We start from the raw sequence: 17,737 nt of genomic DNA, 5'->3' as shown, positions 1-17,737 counted from the left end.
ACAGTTGATAATTTTGCCCTGTGAGTGGCAGGCACCAAACACGTAATTTCGATGCCTTAGCACCCCGATTCTGTAATTGAGCTCCATGTTCGCTTTGGGCCAAAAGAACAGCTAGGCGGAGACTATTTATATATAATCACAGAGCCTTTTTTTGATGTAGATTTCTAAGGCACTAGAGTCATATTTTATTAATACAGGTTTCCTTTGTGTGAAGACTGGGAGGGTTTCACAGACACAAGGTATTTAAAGACTTTTTTATCATGCCTGTCTCTACCCAGGTGAGTCGGGCTATTGAAAAAAATAAAAGAAATAAGCAAAAGTAAAGCAAATTTCATTCTTACGTGTCATATCACCTGCTGATGGGTTTATGTGTATTAAAAGACGCATCGATGATAACGATTTTGATGTCTTCAAATAAGTTTTTAGTTTCCCAGACAAAATGGAATGTAAGAAGGATGATAAGGAAAATAATTTAGCCGGTAAGAACTGTGGCAGGTACTTTCTGAGAGCTTTGTATGTATGGCTATATCATGGAATCTGCAAAACACCCCCAGAAGCCAGGTATTATGTTCTCAATTTAAGAGATAAGGAAAAAAAAAAAGGGTTAGAGAGGTTTAGAGATCTGTTCAAGGGCATTCAATAAGCAAGATGCAGAGCCAGGATTTGAACCCATTTTTGCATGTTTGAGCAAATCTCTGAGTATCTTGCCCTACTACATTGCCTCTCCGTCAAAGAGAGTCCCCAGGGGATCTCTGCCTGCCCTATCTAGGAGTCTAGAGTTTTATGGTTTCTGGAGAAATATTCACCAAACTAAAGGAAGCTATGAATTGCTGGTTCCCTGATGATAATAACCAGCTCTATGCTAACTGCTGTGGATAAATATATAGGACAAATCTTTGCCTTTGAGAAGCTCATAATCTAGAAGGTTCTGTTCCTAATGCAAGAGGAAGAATAACTTTGGGTTCATTGGATGGGGAGGGGGTGAAGGGGTAATCACCCACCACTGTGGGTGACAAGCAAGAGAAAGATTCTATTAGGAGGATAAAGCAGGAGCTAAACGAAAGCAAAAGCTTAACAACCAGACCTCAGACAGGAGGGAAAACAGAGAAACCTTGGGACTCTGAGAGCAGGAACCAATGGCCACTCATCTGGAGGATGCCAAACTCAACCTCTGTCCCGGTCCTTGCCTTCACTTGCTTAAGATTCAAATTCCGGAGAGACACTGATTGGCTGGGTTTGGGTAACATGCACGTTAAGCGACAGTACTACCAAGAACGCGTCGGTGGCAGAGAAAGACAGAGAGGCAGTTACCAGGAGAAGGAGATCTAGCTTCCAGGCAGACAAACCCACGTGTCCACCACAGACAGAGAGGGGGAGCGTGCACCAGTTGTTTTTGAATGAATTCTTTTCTCCAAACCCAATGAAATCTTTTCTTTCAGCCACATGCGTGCAAACCATGGAAGATTCACCTCATCAAAGAAGATGTACAGATGGCAAATACACATATGAAAAACCACTCCACAGCAGATGCCATCAGGGAATTGCATATGAAATCAACGAGATACCACCACACACCTATTAGAACAGCCAAAATCCAAAGCAGTGACACCACTAAAGGCTGGTGAGGCTGAGCAAACAGGAACTCTTGGTGGGCTGGTGGGAATGCAAAATGGCAGCCGCTTTGGAAGACAGTTGGCAGTTTGATATGGAGCTCACCACAGTCTCATCACGGGGTGCGGCAGTTGTGTTCCTTGGTACTTACCCAGATGAGCTGAAAAGCTATCTCCCTACAAAATTCTGCACATAAATGTTTACTGCAACTTTATCCATCATGGTCAAAACTTGGAAGCAACCAAGAAGTCCTTCAGTAGGCGAATGGAGGCACAAACCGTGATATAGCCGCACAATGCAGTATTATTCAGACACAAAAAAAGGAATGAGGTAAAGCCATGGAAACACATGGAGGAAGCTTAAATGCATATTTCTAGGTAAGGAAGTCAGAGTGCTATATGATTCCAAGTCTATGGCATTTGAGAAAAGCAAAACTGTAGAGCCAGTGCAAAGATCGTTGGTTGCCAGTGGTTAGAGGAGAAGGGAAAAAGAGAGGGATAATGAGCACAGCTCAGAGGATTTTTAGGGCAGTGAAACTATTCTGTGATACTGTAATGGTGGATAGATGTCATTATACATTTGTCAAAATAGAATGTACAACTCTAAAAGTGAACCCTAACGTAAGCTATGGGCTTGAGTTAATAGTGATGGATCGATATCGGCTCACTGGTTTTAACAAATGCACCACATTAATGCAAGAGGCTAATAATAAAAGGGAAACTGAGGCAGGGAGAGGCAATATATGGAACTCACTTTCTGCTCAATTTTTTTTGTAACCCTAAAACTGCCTTACAAAATCCATTAATGTTTTAAAGAAGAGTAATACTTAAAATCTGTTCCATCAGGGTCTGGGTGGCTCAGTCAGTTGGGCGTTGGACTTCGGCTTAGATCATGATCTCATGATCTCATGAGCCCACGATCATGATCTCATGATCTCATGAGCCCACGTCGGGCTCTGTGCTGACAGCTCAGGTCCTGGAGCCTGCTTCAGATTCTGTGTCTCCCTTTCCCTCTGCCCTTTCCCTGCTCGTGCTCTGTCTCTCTCTCTCTCTTTCAAAAATAAAACATTAAACATTAAAAAAATAAAATAAAATAAACTCTGTTATAGCAGACTATATGCTACATAAAACAAAATATGCATCACTGTTGTAGTGCTGTGGCCTAGAACACTACTCGGCTCACAGTAGGTGCTCAATGACTAAATGCATGGCATATAAATGAATAAATGAGTCGAGGAATACATTCACTCATTCGGCGTTTCTGATAAGACCATTCTCAAAACTATAGATCCCCAATTCCTTAATATCCAGGAACAGGTTACAAAATTGCACAATAGAAATACAGAAACTCAGCAAAGTGTGAAAAAGTTGCCTCAAAACATGTCAAGCGAATATAGTGATGAGTTTTAACTACATTTGAAAATTATGCACAAATAAATATCTATGATCTAATTCTATTAAACTGTATCTATAGAGATTGTATAGAAAATTGGAAATATGTGTAAATTATTTTCTGAAATTCCTTTTCTCTTTGGCACACTTTATAGCAATACATTTAATATACGTTGAGTAAATAGAGAAACCACAAACAGATTTTTGCCACTATAGCAGGTTAATATTATGTTAGAAAGCAGCTAATATAATATTAACTTGCATAGAGGTAAACATCTTTATTTTTGCTGAGCACTTAGTATGAGAGATACAAAAGAGACAAAGACCAAGTCCTTTGTAGTGGGCAGGACTGGCCAGTGACATGGGTGGCTCAGATTCAGGGAGAAGAGAGACTCCAGGATAGGTTCTAGAAAATTCTTCAAGTGGTGACCATGGGTTTTGCTGATGGTCTGGCTGACAGCAGTGAGGGGAAGTGTTTTAGTTCCCTACCTGGACCAAGAGAACTCTTTTTGAACAGGTGCAGTTCACCTGGGGACCTCGGACTGTGGCTCGCAGAAAATTATCATCATACAACTTTTACCTACCATAATATTTTCAACTCCTGAAAACTACTGTCTCCTAAAAACAGGGATGTGCATCTATTGAGCACCTACTGTACGCCAGGCACTCAGCTGAACATGTTACATGTGAAACCAAACAAAAGGCTTCTGAAGGAGCTCCCAACTGGACAATGTTCAGCAAAAATGTAACAGTTATAAAGTAAACCAACCTAGTTCAAGTGTGAGCTGTCTATGCAATGGTATACCTTGGAGCCATTTTGAAAATAATGTGAAAGCTGTATGTAGGCTGATGTGCACAGAAGCTGCCACAGTGGCTGAATAAAAAAAGATGACAATACGTAATGATTTCACTTTTGTTAGACGTTTTGCACGATATAAATATACGCGTATATACGTACTCCTTGCATGTGTAGAAAAGCACTGGGAAGTGGGGTGTGACAAGGGAATTAACGGCGGCTATCTCTAGAGAGGCTTTTTAGTCTTTAATTTTTTGCTTGACGACAGTTTCTGAGTTTTAGATAATGAGCATGATTGTGTTATAATAAGGGGGTAAGTAAATGTGAAGAAACCCCTTACGGGAGAAATCAGTCAATCCAATCAAACTGTTAGCCAATTCATCATGGGGGAAAATTAAAGCAGCCAAATCAATGGGCATCATTTAGAGATAATGGGCTGCTCACTGATTTGACCAAATATTTTAAAGGTATTCCTTTGACATTTCATTCCAGTTGTGATGGATTATTTTTGTCACATTTTAACAAGCGCGTATGTATGTATTCAGCTTGTGTGCCAAGCACCATGCTAGAAAACAAGGGGACATGGCCTTCAGAATTCATGTGTTAGAGCGGACGTGTGCGTGTGTCCCCTCCCACTACTCGAATAGACAGGCAAACAGACCCATCTCCCACAGATGGCAACCAAATCACATATGAGAAATGAATGATGTGTTTAACATGCCTACATTTTCGTGAATGTGTCAGCAGAGATTCCTTTTTAATGAAAATGTTTTTTCTCAAATGTAAAATTATTTAATAAAATGCAAATAATACTTCGAAAATCCTAACAAAATCCGTAACAAAGAAAGTTGAGCTGCCTTGAAATCTACCATCCCCAGGCAACTATTGTTAATTAACTTTTTGGTGACCGTCTTGTTAGCTGGTTTTCGATATGGATTTGTTAACAATCAGCCATCTGTATTCACCTGGGACTGAGAGGTTTCCCTGGACGCGACAGGGCGTTCGGTACAAAAACAGGGACTATCCCAGGTAAAGTGGGACAGTCAGTCACCCTAGATGAGTGGGTGGATTTATAGTATCATCTCCACGTCGGCATAATAAAGCGTTTCATCTCATGGATTTGCCATGACTCATCTAAACAGTGCGTCGCTAATGGAGATTTAGATTGTTTCTAATTATAAGCCATTGTTTCTATTATAAACCATCTGTGATGAACATCCTTACACATCTATCTTTGCATCCTTGACAATGATCTGTTTGGGATTAATTTCTGGAAATGAAATTGGTGAGTCCAAGAGGATGTACCTTTACAAAGTGATCCATACTACTAAACCCTGCTGTTCGAACATTTGACTAACTCCTACTTTTAACCAGTTGAACATGAGACTATTTCCCCCATATCCTTGTCAAATCTTGTTTTGCCCATCTTAAATCCTTTCCAATTTGATGGGCGATCTAGTTCAAATTCTTTTTTTTATGTTTATTTATTGATTTTTGAGAAAGAGGGGGAGAGAGCACAAGCAGGGGAGGGGCAGAGACAGAGGGAGACACAGAATCCGAAGCAGGCTCCGGGCTCTGAGCTGTCAGCACAGAGCCCGAAGCGGGGCTCGAACCCACAAACCGTGAGATCATGACCTGAGCCGAAGTTGGAAGCTTAACCCACTGAGCCAGCCTGGCGCCCCTCCGCTCAAATTTTTCATGCACGCATTCATCATATGGAGAAAGTATATTTTTCCATCAAAATAATCAAATGCTTTATTATGAAATATAATTTCACATTTGGTTTTAAAAAGGTCTATGGTGATATAATTTACATAGCACAAAAGTCACCTGTTTCACGAGTCCAAGTTGGTGAATTTTAGTACACTTAGAGTTGTCAGCCATCACCACGACCTCCTTTTAGGGCATTTCTGTCACCCTGAAAAGAAACCGTGTGCCAATTTAACAGTCACTCCCCATTCTCTATGTAACCAGAATCAGTCTCTGACTGCCTGTCTCAGAATTAGAATTGCCTAGTATAGCATAGGGTGACCTGCCCTGGTTTACCCAGGACTGATGGATTCCCAGGGTCACAGGCTGTGCAGCTAAAACCAGGACAGTCCCACCCAAACCTGAAGTCGGTCACTCAACCACAGTGTTTTCCATAAACCCAGTGTTCTGGCCTCCCTTCTCCTTCCCACGTTTCATCTGACCTCTGCCAACTGGAGTGGCATGATTTGGTGAGTCAGGGCAAAAACATCACTCAAAGGGAGAACCCAGGGAAATCAAGCTCTATGAAACATTCCGAGCCGAAGAGAATACAGCAACGAAGCACTCCGCAAAGAGCTCCTTCTGACTCAGAAACAACTGGCCGTCCCAGTGAAATCACTAGGACACAATGGTGATGCTTGTTATTGGATGTCCCTCACACGCAACCCGTTCGATGCAGCCATAATGTTGGGAAAGAAGTCAGTACTGCAGCCGTACCAAGAACCGTGGAGAGGCGAGACGGGTATTGCAGGACTCTGGGAGAAGTAACTGCTGCATAATATGTGCCACAGGACTGCCCCGCATCCTCTCGTCTCCTCCTTTACCACCCCCAGCGGGTGGGTACCATTACTCCCATTTTACCAATAAGGAAACTCAGACCCGGGCAGATGAAATCCCCTGTCCAGGGCACAAAGCTGGGATCAGAGGCAGGATTCCACCCAAGTCCCAGCCCAGCACCAAAGCCTAGCTTCCCACCGTTACCCCACGGTCTCCCGGAAGCAGGGAGGACTAAAAAACCTAATTCGGAATGTAGGTAGGAATAACTCTCTCTGAATTTACATCCGTTTCTCAACAAAGACAGAAACATAAAACCACTATGATTTTTGTACCCCCCAAATGTCTTCTCTCCATGAAAGAGTATTAAGTTGAAGGAGGGGAAGTGGGGGTGGGGGCTCAGGGATTTGCAAGTAATAGGGACGCCGATATAATTCAAAGTAAAACTGATTTAAATTTTTGCTAACATTTTTTATGTTTGCATATTTCACACTTACAGCATACCTTTAGTCTTATTTACAGTTTTGATTAAACCTATACTTTGGTACTTTACATAGTATATAAAAATATAGTTTTATGTAAATATTTCTCAGGGAGATCTGTAAAAGTGTCTCCTATAATTGATATGACATTTCAAAATACAGTCGGTGTTCCAGAATCAGATACATTTCCTGGGCCTAATGCTAGAAGGCACCTCACATTTATATTTACTAGTTTTTAATTACCTCATTATCTATAGTTGTGAGTATCTCTGATTTACCCAGACAAGAGATCTGGGGAGTAATATATTTGAAGTTACTGGATAATTTCCATTTATCTTTGCCTAAAACTTTTCTCCTTCTTAGAATAATGGGAGGGGAGAGAGAGAAAATCTCAGCCTTGTGCTCGTACCTCCAGTGGAGACAGATCCCTGTGAAACCTGCAAAACCTGGCTTGGCTGCAAAGTTGGAAACTATAGTTAATGTTAGGACTTACGGATTTAAAACCTACACCACTGAAAATAAATGCAAAGACATCCAATATGTCCAATGTAGCATTAGTAGATTTCACCGGTAACTATCACCATTTAAATGGTGGTGTGGGAGAACCACTTGAACATGGCTTACGTCTACTTTACCGGTATCTGAGAATGAGAAGGTGAGTCTACTGGCCATAAACAATCTGTGTTTCCTGGCATCATATGTTGTTGTCTTCTGAATGCTCTGGATTGAGGGCGGATAACTAGCAAATCATACGTTTCCGTTTTTTAAAGCCACAACGTTTGTAGTGAGTTGTTACAGCAGATGATTAGATTTGTGAAAGCAGAGAGACTGCTTGGGGACTACTGAAGTGGCTTGGCTGGAGATGCGATTAGTTTGGGCCAGGAAGTTGGTAGTGGGTTTACAGTCGGGCTTCTCAACCTTGGCACGTTGACATTTTGAGCCAGAATGCTGTCGTTGTAGGGAACTAACTGTCCTGTATCCTGCCAATCTTAAATCTTTTCCAATTTGAGAGGCAGTTTGGCTCAAATTCTCAACGCATGCACTCATCTTGTGGACAACGGATTCCTTTTCCTGGTTCCCACCTATTATAGCACCTCCCCACGGGGGTGAGAACCTAAAATGTCTCCAGACGTTGCTCAGTATCCTCTGGTGGGCAAAACTGCCCTGGTTGAAGACTTCTGAGTTAGAACTGGACGGAACACAGAAGGATAGAATATGGTGGAATTAACAGGATGCGTTTTGTTTAACACCATGTTTTCAAAAATAAACAAAGAGTAGGGGCACCTGAGTGGCTCAGTGGGTTGAGCGCTGGACCTCAGCTCAGGGCACGATCTCAGGGTTTGTGAGTTCGAGCCCCACATCCTCTCGCTGTCAGCACAGAGACTGCTTCGGATCTTCTGTCCCCCTCTGTTGGGCCCTCCCCCACTTGTGCTCTCCCCAAAATAAACAAATACCAAAAATAAACAAAAGCAACTCTGTAATCAAGTTCTATTTTTTTTAAGTTCTAGAATCATTCTCCAAGACGTAATCAAGAGCCGTCTTCCTCTAACCTGCCCCATTCCTCATCGGCCCTTTCCCTCAGTCATAGCAACTGTTCTCACTGTCAGTTCTGCAACTACAGGGCAGCTTGTGTCGAGGGCACGCATGCGTTCACAGAGCACTTGCATGGGTCTCTCTAGGACCGAGAATGAAGAGTCCCGGAATGCAGGAAACAAAAAGAAAATTTCACAGGCTCAGATCAACCGTGATCTTCCCTTTGGTTCCCCTTTTATTTTTTCCTAAATAATAGCTTTATTGAGATGTAATTCACATATCATAAAATTCATCCTTTTAAAATATACAGCTGAGCAGTTTTTAGTACATCCACAAGGCCGTGCATCTATCACCACGATCTAATTCCAGAACATTTTTATCACCCCACAAAGAAACCTCATACGCGTTAGCAGTCATATCCTCGTGCTCCTCTCCCTCCAGCCCTTGGAAGCCACAAGTCTATTTTCTGTCTCTATAGATTTTCCAGTTCTGGACATTTCACATAAATGGAAACATACAATAGGCAGTCTTCTGTGTGCGGCTTCTTTCATTTAGCATAAGGTGTTCAAGCTTCACCCACGTGGTAGCAGGTATCAGTACCTCATTCCCCTTTTGCAGCTGAATTTTTCTCTGCTGTCTGGACAGACCATATTGCTTATCCGTTCATCAGTCGATGGACGTCTGGGTCATATCCATTTCCCTTTGGTTCTTATTGGTGAGTTTGTCCCCTGACGTGATCGCGTGGACCGAGCCCCTTCGAGGTATAAACAAATTAAAACTTCCCAGCCTGACCTCTGTCTGAAGTAAAGGAAAAATTGATTCTTTGATTCAACATGTATTATTAAGCACCTAATACATGCCAGTTTTAGCGCTCTGCATTAGATCCTGGAAATACGATGATAATAAAACAAAACCTAGCCTTTGCTCTCAGATATTCCATCCCAGCAGGAGGAAACATGCCTGAGCAAACAGGGCAAGATGGAAACTCATTGATTCGACCTGCTGTTGAAGATCTACCACATGCAGGCACCTCGCCCAGGCTGTGTAGACGTGAATGGAGAAGAAACAGAACATACATTTCCTACACTCACGTTTCCCCAGGGGAAGTTCACACACAATGATGGGAGTGAAGAGGCTTAGGGCAGGCCACCACAAACTATGACAAGGTAGCATATTGGTTATTTTAAATTCTTGTTCTTTTTTAAGTAGGCTTCCCACCGAGCATGGAGCCTAACCCAGAGCCTGAACCAATGACCCCGAGATCAAGATCCCACGCTCGAGGTACCTGGGAGGCTCAGCTGGTTAAGCATCTTACTCTTGATTTCGGCTCAGGTCATGATCTCACGGTTTGTGAGTTTGAGCCCCGCATCGGGCCCTCTGCTGTCAGCACAGAGCCCAATTTCGATCCTCTGTCTCCCCCCGCCACAAAATAAATAAACATTTAAAAAAGAAGAAGAAAGAATTTGACACTCATCCAACTGAGACACTCAGATACCCTGCACATTGATTATTTTAAATTAAGGTTACTTGAGAAACAGCTGGTGGAAGAAGGACACGCTGACCCTCCTCTCTGTCCCCCTAAAAACAGGAAATAAATCTCCCATGTGAGAGGTACCCTCCTTGCACCAGGGGGTAAAGGGACATCCTTATTGCCAGAGGTAGAGAATTCAGGGCCAAGAAGGCTATCTAAAGAAACCCTGCTCAGTGTCTGCACTAATTAGTACCCAAGCCTAAGTGTCTCTGTCTTGTCAGTTCTTCACAAACTTATTTCTTTGTCTAAAACAGCCTGCTTTGGTTACTTCTTAGGCTCCGTATCTATGAGCCTTCCATGCGTGCAAAATTAAATTTGTGTTACTTTTTCTCCTGTGAATCTTTGTGCGAATTTAATCACTAGACCAGCCAAAAGAACCACGAGAGCAGGGAAGACTTTTCTCCTCCCAGACAGCAGGTTGTGCTGAGGGCTAGAATAAGCGTCTGAGCTGCAATCTTTGGGAGAAGGCAGTAGGGAGAATAAAGAAAGGGAGAAGAGCCTTCAGAGAGGAGGAGCACTTTGAATTGGCTCCTGCAGAGCCCTCACATCTGTGGAAGGAAGAGGGTTGGGAGCCCTCGTGTTGAAGAGCACAGGCCTCACCTCATCCCCACCAGCCTTAGTCTGGATCTAGGACTCCTTCCACATGGCTCATAGTCTTGCTTTTGTCCTGTGTCCCCTTTGGTGTCTGTCCCCTCCTACCCATCACCACCAAGTCTTCTGGCTCTCATGACGTGTCTCCTCTTTGATCTATCTGGACGTAGAAGGCTGCCATGCTCACCAGACCTTAACCCTTCTCTTGTAACTGTCCCAGAATTGAACAGCCCGGGTGTTCCTTTGTTTGGGCATAGCCTCACCTGGGTCCTCGGTGGGCAAGAAGGAGGCAGCCCTCACATCTCAGAGAGGAGGGGACCCAGGGGGCCACCCTAATCAAAGCCCTCGCACCCTCTACTTCTCCAGTACTGCCTAGGAAGCATGCTCTGGAGGCAGACATCCTGGCCCAGGATCCCAGCTCCATCAATGAGTTGGGCAAGTTAGTTAAGGCCCAGTGTTCTCACATGAAAAATGGAAATAAAATTTAATCCCTAGATACCTGTTCTAAACCAGATCATCTTAGGTAAACACCCCTCATGAGGCTGGCATACAGCAGGCACTTGATAAATGTTAGTGCTTAGTTCCTATTAAGCTTCCATAGCTTTTATGGGGTTATCTTTTTCAGTGTTTTTCGTTTGTTTGTTTGTTTGTTTGTTGTATTTGCTTTTTTGTTTTTGAGAGAGAGAGAGAGAGACAGAGCATGCACAGGGGAGGGGCAGAAAGAGACAGAGTCTGAAGCAGGCTCCAGGCTCTGAGCTGTCAGCACAGAGCCTGACATAGGGCCCCAAACCACGAACCGTGAGATCGTGACCTGAGCCCATCGGACACTTAGCCAACTGAGCCACCCAGGTGCCTCTGTTTCCATGGCTTTGAAACCCAGCACCAAGAAGCTACAGAGACTACATGGGCCTGAACATATTGAAAATAGTATCCCTTTCTTTTAGAACTCAAGACACAATCACTTTTTACAGGATAATATTTAGATGTTGTGGCAGCATTTAATCTTAATGATCTGTGGACACAAATAAATGAAGCTTAACAATCAAAGCAAATTGAGCCCCAGTGTGTATTCTATACTTGGGCATACTGTCGATTCATACAATCGACAAACAAACATACATACAAACGCGGCCAGCACCGACACCATTGCCCCCCACGTTCTCCTACAGCATTTCGGGTTTACAAAACACAGCCCGCCTCCTGCCTGATTTCCCAGGAGAGCAGGAGACCCAGGACCCCAGGGCCTGGATATTCTTTAACATTCTCCTCCCCTGCCTGACCACAGTCCCTTTTGGAATATAGGTAACTAAAGAGCCATTCACGTGCCAAGGTGGAGTACTTCTCTCTCTATGACACTCAGTGCCTTCTGCTCCCCTGCCATGGCCCCTGTGGTGACCCTTTGGCCAATGAAGTACAGCTGGGCAGATGTGTGGTCCCTGAAGTCACACTGCATAGGTCCAGATTCTGGTTTGGCTTCGCCCAGCCAGGCAACTTTGTACAAGCTACCAACCTCTCTGTGCCTCAATTTCCTTACCTGCAAAATGGGGCAGTTTCAGAATATACTTTAAGTTTATTCATTTTGAGAGAGATAAAAAGCACAAGCTGGGGTGGGGCAGAGAAAGAGGAAAAAGCAAGAATCCCAAGCAGGCTCTGCACTGACCACGCAGAGCTCAATGCAGGGCTTGAACTTGCAAACCGTAAGGTTATGACCTGAACCAATAACAATAAACAGCAATAACCACAGCGCATAACCAATAAACAGCACACCACAATATACTTTGTTATTACATTCCTTCAGCGTTGACAGGGGGGTCGAACTAGACAACAGTGTGTAAGGACAGTGCTCAAATGTTAGCACTTCCTCTTTTCCCCACCCAAATTCCATCAGAGCCTAGAACAAGCCTTACAATGACACAGTCGACTCTCAATCACATATTCACAGCCTCTCTTTCCCTGATGATGAAGGGTCGGGGGCACTATCTGAAGCAGGATTTTCGTATCTCTCTAGAAATGTCTCAAGAGGAGCAATAAAGAAAGAAATGAATTCTTAGGAAGGAAGGAAGGAAGGAAGGAAGGAAGGAAGGAAGGAAGGAAGGAAGGAAGGAAGGAAAAATGAAGTAAAGAAGGAAAGAGAGAAAGAAAGAAAGAAAGAAAGAAAGAAAGAAAGAAAGAAAGAAAGAAAGAAAGAAAGAAAAAAGAAAAGAAAGAACGAACATCTTTTGGGTTTCTGGAAATAATCTTCACCAATATTAGCAAAACAAGGCAGAGTTCATCCACACTCCATTCTTTAAGATAGTCAGGTTCCAAGCGGCTATGCAGTATTGGGGGGGGAGGGCCCTAAATGCCATTCAAATTATCTGTCTTATTTATTTCAAGTCATACTGAAGTGAAAAATATTTTTACACAAAGCACAGTAATTTATGCAGCAACCGCCACATAATGATCAGGTTCAATAACAGATAATTATATAGAAAGTACTTAAGTGCTAACTATGTACTTTTAAAATGTTGCAAAAGTAGGTTCATAATTAAATTATAATTACAAGTAAAAATCAAGACAATGATTATTCCCTGAGAAATTTGCACATTTTTATTTCCAGGATTGCAGGCAGCTTCTCTCACACTCTGATTCATTTCTTTTGTTGGTAGTTCCTCTCCGATCCAACTCGTTTTGCATGATGGATTTCAAATTTAAAATTAACTAAAATTATCTTGCAGATTACTAATTACCATATACAGTGATTTCAATAGAATAGCTGGGTTGCCATTAAAAAGCAGTTTGTGAACATATGAGTTTGAAATTGTCTAAGATTTATAGTGAGGAGAGGGAGATTACTGGCTGATCATCTAATAGAAATTTAGCCACTAGCGGAAATTGAGAAAGCCCTAATACAAGTTATGAACTACTTATGGGGTTGGGGGCACATAGCCGTGAAAATGGCAAAGCTACAAACTTTCTAGAATTGTGTATCACTGAGAACTCGCCCATTTGCAAGTGAAAGAAACATACCCAACTGGCCAAAGGAAAGAGAGAGTGTGAGAGACAGAGAAACAGAGATAGAGACAGAAAGGAGGAGGGGGGAGGCAAGGAGGAGATGACCTGCAGTAAGGGAGGGAGAGGGGAAGAGATTCATTGATTCATAAGTTCAAAAAGTTTAAGTATAACTTCACCCCAGGACTGCCTAGATCCAGAGTCTGAAATAATATCATTAGGGTTTAACTTCTTGCTCCGTGCAGCCCTCAACCCAGCATCCCTCTGCAGTCACTTTTCTCTCGGCCACGCACTCTCCACATGGTGGAAAAAGGCTGCCAGCAGCACTAGACTCACATCCTCAAAGCGGAAGAAGCCCATTGGAAGATGAAGGCTTCTTCCCCAAGAGTTTCAGCAAAAGTCTCAGGTCTTAATCTCACTGGTTCAAAGGAAGTAAGTCCCTTCCCTGGACCAATCTCTGCAGTAATCAGGGCAATGCTGTACTCTGATTGGCCAAATCTGGAGCTAAGGGGGAGTCATGCATTTTTATGGTCATGAACTTACTAATATATAGGGGGTGAGATTCCTGAAGGAAAACTGAGCTGTTGCTTCCGGATGTAACAGGAAGAGATGACTGGATGCCTAATGCTCTCTGGATGAACAACCAACTGACCAGACTTTGTCCCCCTTCTCTACTCTGGCCCTGCATCTTAATTAGATGAAGGAACTTCCATCTCTGCTCATCTATTCCTTGCCCTAGAATGAGGACTCCCGTCATTCAGTCAAATCTAGGCATTTGATTTGACTCCTGTCAATCAGCCAACATATGCTTTACAACATGGGCCAGAGAAATTCTCTACATGCAGATCTGATCATGGTAGCATCTCTCCATCACCACCTCTAACCCTAACTTTTTGCTATTTGAACATATGAAAAGTAGAAGAAATAAAACAGTGAGCTTCCATAAATCATCACTTAGCTTCAGAAATTATAGCTATTTGCCAACTCGGTCTATAACCTCCATCCTCTGCATTTATTTATTTTTTTTTTAACCAGAGAATTTTTTTTTTCAATATATGAAATTTATTGTCAAATTGGTTTCCATACAACACCCAGTGCTCATCCCAAAAGGTGCCCTCCTCAATACCCATCACCCACCCTCCCCTCCCTCCCACCCCCCATCAACCCTCAGTTTGTTCTCAGTTTTTAACAGTCTCTTATGCTTTTAACCAGAGAATTTTAAAGCAAATTCCCAGTATTCCCTTTCTCGGTTCTGTGGCTGGCCTAATAGTTAAATTGACACACAATAGACTAACAGGAAAAAAAAAAAAAAAAAACACATTTAATTTTGTATGTAGGGAAGCCCCACGAAGACATGAGAGGTTCCCTGAAGGTCAGGTAATTGAGGCTTATACACTATCCTGAACTAAGGAGGAGGGGGCAGGGGTCTGGAGGCTCAGGGGGAAGGGAAGACATTTCACAAGAAGATGAGAAGAGCAGATATTTGGTAAACAAATGTTTGCCAGGCCCTGCAGAGAAGCCTTCCTGATATGAAAAGTTCGTTTTGGTGATAGCTCACTTCCTGGTACAGGTCCCCCTGTGTCAATTCTTTTAGGCAGTAAGGGGGAAGTCTGAGTCGGCCTGGCCTTGATTGTCTTGAGCTCTGAGAAATCCACATGCCAAAGTGGGACATTCTGGGCCTGTGTAGCCTGAACCCCCTCCAAAGCTTCTCTAAAACGTGAGCTCTTGACCAGCATGCCGATTAGGCATTGAATCTTTTGTTCCGGAGAAGAAATACAAAGAGGGGGGTGGTGGTGGTGATTTTTCCTAAGTTTTCACTTTGAACTTAAAAAGATTTCAAGATTTGTTTTCAACAGACGACGATCTCCTTTCGTGTGATTCTCAGCCCCCCTTCTTCGGGGCCAGTGGCATGACGTTCTGTTGTGTTCTCGTTAGACAGCAAATATTGCCAATGTAGAGTAGTCACAATAAATTACCAAACTGAAATGTAATTAAATATATGCGGGGCACCCAGTCACCCTCAACTGCTTCCCCACATGTTGATGTGGTGTAAAATGACTCTAGAGCAAGTTTTCTTGTAACAATTAACTAATCTGTTCATTTGTTTCCAGTTTATCCTAATTACAAAGCAGCATTACATGCCTTAGCCCAAACAGCAAACAACAGTATTAATGAGAGGATAATTCCTACAATTTGGGGAAGATTGTACAAACAAGTTGGAATGCCTGCTAAATCTCTACTCGTGTTCAAACACACTTCATCAGACTTATCAAAACAGCAAATCAAGCTACCACTTAAAAATAGTTCAGTTCAAGCAGCCATACTCATCAGAATATTCATTCGCTTTGAAGAATAACACTCAGTGCAATAGCTTTTAATCAGTTCTAGGACACTCTAACCTCGGGGGTTCTGGGCAAGCGATGTCTTTATTATGCTTCCATGAGATCACTGGGCTTCCCAATTGAATTTGAAATCCATTTGCTGCACAAAGATGTGTAAAGATCAAATGCCAGGTAATGTCCTCGGCCAAGAACAATTAGCAAACTCAGTTCTTTGCCACTTCTTTTATCAAGGAGAATCATTGGTCTGCTTTAAGGGATATGTTCAGTCTCTATGAAGATCGCTTGACCGCTTCGGTGGGCAGGAGCAGATTCTACGTGTTCAGAAATCCCTAAGAATGAGTGACCTACACAGAGTTCATGACAAGGAATCAAACCCAACCACCATTTCCGTGAGCAGACATATTAAATAGGTTCATAAAGAATAATTTCAGGGATCAGAGCAAAATTGATTTACATTTATTAAACATCAAAATTAAGAAAATAGAAAAAAAACAAAGCTATCCTCCAAGCCACGGACTAAGTTGTTTTACCTGTGTGCTCTCACTCTACCTTTAAACCAATAGAGATTGGTACTATTGTTATCTACACTTAACAAATCAGACCAGGGGTCAGACAACCACAGCCCACGGTCTGAATCTGGCCCACCAACTATTTTTCTTTATATTTGAAATAAAACTTTATTGTAACACAGCCACGTTCATTCCCTTACGTATTGCCCAGGACAGCTTTCTCCGTCTGAGGGCAGACCTGAATAGCTGAGGGAGAGCCCATCTGGGTCACAAAGCCTAAGATGTTTATTACCTGGCCCTTTACAGAAAAGTGTGCCAAATCCTAGACTATGCGTAGGAGGCTCAGAAGAGAAGACATAAATTACAAAGTGGCTTCAGGTCTACAGAGACATGATGCGAAATTAAGACAGCGGTAATTTTGTTTGCTTAATGCAGAGATCTGGGTTTTTAAGGCCAGTGAGGGCAGGGAGACTTCAGATTCCCAAAAGCTATTTTGAAATCTCTGACTCTTCTCTCCCCACTGCACTGGGGAGCTTCATCCACACGAATTTGTCCAAACCCCCCGGCACCTTTCCCAACTTCTTGCCAGGCTTTCTCACCAAACTCCGGAGCTGGTGATTTGATGATCTGCTCTCTGACTCTTATTTCCTCATTTGGCTTCTTCAACTTGGCGTCTTTTCTGCTACTGACTCAGTCTCTCATCTCCCAGCGGGACCGTGACTCCAGTTCCAGTCTGCGCACCAGATTTTGGCCACCAGCCTGAGAACGCTCTCATTACTGCCCTTGGCCTGCCCTTGGCTTCTTCCTCCCCATCTTGGTGCTGACGGCTCAGATGGCCACCACCGCACCACGAGAGTCCACATCGAACACCAATTACAGAGACATGTTTTTCAGTGTATTTTTTTTTTAAAGTATTCTTTTTTTTTTTTAATTTTTTTTTAATGTTTATTTATTTTTGAGACAGAGAGAGACAGAGCATGAACGGGGGAGGGTCAGAGAGAGAGGGAGACACAGAATCTGAAATAGGCTCCAGGCTCTGAGGTGTCAGCACAGAGCCCAACGCGGGGCTTGAACTCACAGACCGCGAGATCATGACCTGAGCCGAAGTCGGCCACTCAACCGACTGAGCCACCCAGGCGCCCCATCAGTGTATTTTTTAAAAACAAGCTTAAATTTTATAAGTGCCTTCCCTGGCTGACCATGTCCTGATGGCAATCACATCGATTTTGTCCCACCTAGATGCTTGCACACCATGCCCTTCTGCATGGTACTCAACAACCACATAATACTCAAAAGGAGATGGGAGTTGGCTAAGGGACACAGACCAGCCATGTGTAGTAACCTTGAGACTCACTGCTTAAACATGACTCAATGACAAATCCTCCTGTTCGAGACCTGCTGTGACTTTATAGACATTATGCTGTTGTTGTTCCAACT

The 17,737-nt window shown here is 43.0% G+C and overlaps 1 protein-coding gene across 1 annotated transcript in view; it reads right to left on the bottom strand.

Moving 5' to 3' along the window:
- Positions 1-9,052: 9,052 nt before the first annotated feature.
- Positions 9,053-17,737, bottom strand: part of CBLN4 (cerebellin 4 precursor) — a 74,293-nt gene continuing 65,608 nt past the window's right edge. Inside the window, exon 5 of the mRNA XM_042980111.1 lies at positions 9,053-9,134. The gene's annotated coding sequence lies outside the window, so the exon portion shown is untranslated. The remainder of the gene's footprint in view (positions 9,135-17,737) is intronic.

Source organism: Panthera tigris, chromosome A3, assembly GCF_018350195.1.
Source record: "Panthera tigris isolate Pti1 chromosome A3, P.tigris_Pti1_mat1.1, whole genome shotgun sequence".
NCBI lineage: Eukaryota > Metazoa > Chordata > Mammalia > Carnivora > Felidae > Panthera > Panthera tigris.
The sequence above is the reverse complement of the archived record's forward strand: the minus strand, read 5'-3'. Positions and strand labels throughout refer to the sequence as shown.